Below are 5055 nucleotides of genomic sequence, written 5' to 3' on the forward strand. Positions count from 1 at the left end.
TAATGACCACAAGGAGGCATCGTCAAACTTAAAATAATTGTCTAAGTCATTTTTTTTTTTTTTTTTGCCTAAATCATCTCCTCATGACGCCGGCCACCTATATAAAATCGCCTACATCCTCAGTTGTTCAGATCGTGTGATTTTACCCCTTTAAGATCATTTTGAACATGCCTTTGTGACTTAAGCAAGATATAGTAACACTTTATTTTGAAGGTGTCTACATAAGAGTGACATGAGCATGTCATAAACATGACATGGGATGTGTCATGAACATTAATGACACTTTGAAGTAACATTATTGCTCATGATACTTGTCATGTCAAGTTTCTGACAGGCTTGTGTGACTCTTATGTAGACACCTTCAAAATAAAGTGTTACTATATCTTGCTTAAGTCACAAAGGCATGTTCAAAAAATTGCCTAAGTCATTTATTTCTCTTAAGTTACATAACTTACACCCAGTGTTATTACTATGCATATAGCCCTCCTTTGTTACATCCTTTTTGAGTGAAATAATCAATAAATGTCTTATGTTACACTTTTGGTGAAGTTTTTTTGTGTCCTGCAAAACTTGGCGATTATTTTAACAGGGTGACGATATACATGGAGGAGTTGACCATGCACTGTACAAATAACCCATATGATTGTATGATGCATTACATTTTTTGTGCAACTTTATTTATTTTTTGAACAAAATATTGTTGTACTAATACTCAAATGGTGGATTATTGATTCCCAGTATCGCTGTCTTTCATGCAATTGTATGTGTTTCTAAACAAATATATATACTTAGATTTGAATAAATCAACCTGCTGACAGAGAGCTATTTAGCCACCTTATAGAGAATAAGTTAGACAGAAGTTTTTTGGTCTTAAAGTTTTTGCACTTAACTTTCACAGTTCCACTCACATATATTAACGGAAAAGTCTAATGATTGACATTCTGTTATTTTTGTCTTTTTGTCAACAAATGCTATGAATGAATTGATCCCTACTAACAAGTTTTGTCTTAATAGCTAAATACTCATATAGTTTAATACTTTTATTTATATGTATATACTTATATACATACATATATTAATACAAGAAGGCAGTGATGCACAAGCACAGTGGAGAGAAAGCAAAATTAAGCAATTAAGACTGATAACCTAAAATAAATAATTGGAAAAAAAGAATAAAAGCAATAGGAGAGCTCCATTGTTGTCAAAAACTTTAAAAACACATAGTCATCAACATATTCACGGTTTTCTGCTGTGTGATAGCATGTCTAAAAACTACAATACCCAGCTATTTGGATTTTTTTTTCCAAGTATAACTTTATAGATGTGCATATATATTGAAGATTTACATCTTTTATAGGAATCAATGTGCTTGGGTCTGAGTGCCTGTAGGCGAGTTATTTAAGGTCAGTCCCTGGTTGTCAGGTGTTGAATATCCATTTGTTTGATTGATTTAATGTTGCAGAAAGATGAAGACATTACAACCATGGAGACCTCTCCAGGGTTAAAGGCTTGTTGGGAGGAGAAAGTAAGTACGAGAAATTGCACGTAGTTATCAAATATTACAGACCAATTTAGCATTGATCAAGGCTATCACAGGTCACCAGACATCAATATACAGCCATCATGTATCGTAAAATATCCTGCAGTAATGTAACATATTAACTTAACAGCTTAGATTAAATGATCACGACAATTTGATTTACCTGATCACACGTGGAATGCAATAAAATAAGAACAGTTGTAATATTAAAATCCAACAGGCCTTAACCAGCTCCGTAAGCTTTTTACTTTTCCAATATCGTACTTTTCATGTCTTCACCAGAAAAAAAGACCCCTCAAAGTCTCCCGTCTTAAAGGAATAGTTTGGATTTTTTGAGAGGGCAGAAAGTTGAGCAATACGATATAGCAATTAAAATATTTTCAACGCTTTACCTTGCCATCAGACAACTCTTTGTGACAACTGAAGCCGTTATATCCATCTGCACTCTCTTTAAAGCCACCAGACTCCACTGACAAAAACAGTAATTTTACCTTGCAGAACACAGGAGTCACTGGTCTGCTGCTGCCTCTATCAGTTAGTTTGTTGAATCAAAACTTACCATTTAAAGCATTAAAGTCGAATGAACCTTTCTTCAATGTATGACCATTTTTAAGTTGTCAAAAAAACAAACAAACAGATAACTAGCTTTGACTCTTAAGTTTAGGAAACAAAATATAAATCAAGGATTTTAATTTGTATGAGCAATGGACACTTTTCTCATATATCATCTCCTCACTTGATTATTGTTTTTTCAGCTGAAGGAGTTAACCAGAAACACATTTTCTCTGTCTCAGGCTTCTTAATAAGTCGGGTAAGTCTACTATTTATATTTCACACTTAAAAACAACAGGAGCTGACCCAAAGTATTTTCCAAGCGAGACAGATGGGAAGAGTGCCTGCCTCATTACAGGTATAAAAGAAATAAAACGGTGCCTAAAAGACAGTGCAGTACACATAATCAATACAGTACAGCAGTAAAGGGAAAAAGACTGAATTAAAGGTTAGGTTAGGTTTAAAAACTAAAAACAAGAAGATAAAAAGAAAATCTAATTAAGGAAATCGAAAAATAGAATGAAAAAAAAAAGAGATTAAGTGCAGAAATGGGATGATAAAAATAAAGTGGTGGATTATAATTTCCCAGCATTGCTATCTTTCATGCAATTATGTGATTGTAAGCAAATACCAATGATTCCACTAGGGACCTGATTTTTTTTTGTCTTTTTGTCAACAAATCATGAGAAAAATACCCCCAAAAGCAAGCAATAAATTGATCCTACAAACAAGTATTATCTCTGTAGCAAAAGACTGACATGGTTTATTAATAATAATAACAATTATAATTATAATAACTTTATTTATATACAATTTTATTTTATTATAACAGTTTATAAAGTGTTTTGAATGCTGGGTACCAAGAAGGCAATGTAATAATCATATATAGGCCTATAAATAAATATAAATAAGATTAAATCAGGGTAAAATGATAAATATATATATTAAAAAAATACAAAAAAATAAAACAACGACTACAACAATAACAATATTAACAACAACAACAATAATAACACCAATAAATAATTGCAAATGAAAGAGAAAAAGATGGTTAAAAGATAGATAAAGAATAAAAAAAATTAGGTAAGCATAATGGGGAAACCCTAGACTGACCTAAAAGCAGGTTAGTAAGATTTTAAAATCAATTCAAAAAAGTTTTTTCTCAAGACAAAGAAAAGGTGCTTCAGGTCAGGTTAGGACAGTTTTAAAGTGTTTGTACAGACAGTGAAGATGTGAAGATGACAGTCATGGTGCTTTCTTTTTTAATGCAGAAGTGTAACTGCAGGACAAACTGTTCAGTCCATCTAAGCCTGTTCAAAGATTAGTGTAGATCGGGGAGATAAAAGCTCCAGCAGGAGGTTCATGCAGAGTTAATGTCCTTGAGGGGAGATAAAAGACTGTAAATGCAGCGCGACCTCATATCTGGATTAAGGTAATCATGATTGCTGCCGCCACTTCGGTTCCAGGCAGCGTTCATAGTTCTGCAGCATTTAAAACCTGCTCTGAGCAACAAGGACACAATGTGCAGAGTCCTTTAAATGTTTACAGTGTGTGTGTGTGTGTGTGTCTGTATGCAGCTGTGATTTAACGCTGGCAGGATTAGAGGCAGTATTAATGTCTGTACTTCATTACATAAGAGCAGCAGTAGTAAAAAATCAGGTTAGTTGTTTTCTTAACTTCTTTGCCCTTCCTTCTGGCCAGCCATCACCTCTCTAATCAGAGCGGAGATAAGAGATAGTAGATTTATAACACTGAAGCATCCCAGTTGTATAAAAAATAACATGTTTTTTGGCTGTGCTGTCAAGGTGAAAGTATAGAGATGTTAAGTAGACACATCATCTTCATGCACAGTGAGATTTAAGAGAAAAGACAAGTCGCTTTTACTGTTTCCTTGGATGTAAATACAAATGTTTTGTTGAATTATGGGACAAAAACAACAACAGAGAGTTCAGTATGCCGTACAATACTGATATATACAGTAAACATTTTACTGGTCCTGTCTGATCTTCTTCAAAAATCAAATTGTGTGCAGAATTTTAGTCAATTTATCCCAAATGTATCCGATATGAGGCCAATAAGGAGCATGAGTTTAAAAATTAGTTATAAAATCTATCAATCCATTGACTGGAGTATCCGGATTATCACAGGGCAGACAAACATTCACGCTCTCATTCACTCCTACGGGCAATTTAGAGTCACCAGTTAAACTTAAGCTGCATGTCTTTGAACTGAGGGAGAAAACCGGAGCCTGAGCCGGCTCTCATGAAATCTAAAAGATAAAAAAAAGAGAGATTGTTTTTATGCCAAGATAAACTTTCCCCTCGTTCACCGGCTGTCACACCATGTATCTGCTGTTACTGTCAGCCTATGAAGTGCTGTAACTCCTGACCTTACGTTACATATGGTGCTGCAGTGAAGAGGTCAAGTCAACATACCAAGGACTCGTTTATTAGGTGTTAAAGGAATACAAGCATTCAAACAACATTTCTACAGGCAATATGTTATAAATAAATACATAAATAAATAAATGCAAATACATATGATATGCTTCTTCTGCTTCTTGTGTATAAAATTTATTTTACTCCTTGTATATATTTATGCAGGTTTATCTGTCTATTTTAGTATTCTCTATATATAGATATGATGACAATGTGGATATAGCGATAGATAGATAGATAGATAGATAGATAGATAGATAGATAGATAGATAGATAGATAGATAGATAGTCTATAAGTAGAATCACATTAACACCCTGAAGGTCACTCTCTCTCATTATTATAATAAAAGCTTCATCATCAGTGTCATTGTTTCATTGTAAAAGCTTATGGCTGTGTGTCCTTTGGACGTGTAAGCCAGTCCCTCCCCCTCTGTGCATATTTATGATTTGTCATTATCAGTTATCCTGACCAGGTATAACTGATAATGACAAAGAAAGACGGCTGACCGCCAAACAGAGAGAGAG

Source organism: Centropristis striata, chromosome 18, assembly GCF_030273125.1.
Source record: "Centropristis striata isolate RG_2023a ecotype Rhode Island chromosome 18, C.striata_1.0, whole genome shotgun sequence".
In the NCBI taxonomy this organism is placed as follows: domain Eukaryota; kingdom Metazoa; phylum Chordata; class Actinopteri; order Perciformes; family Serranidae; genus Centropristis; species Centropristis striata.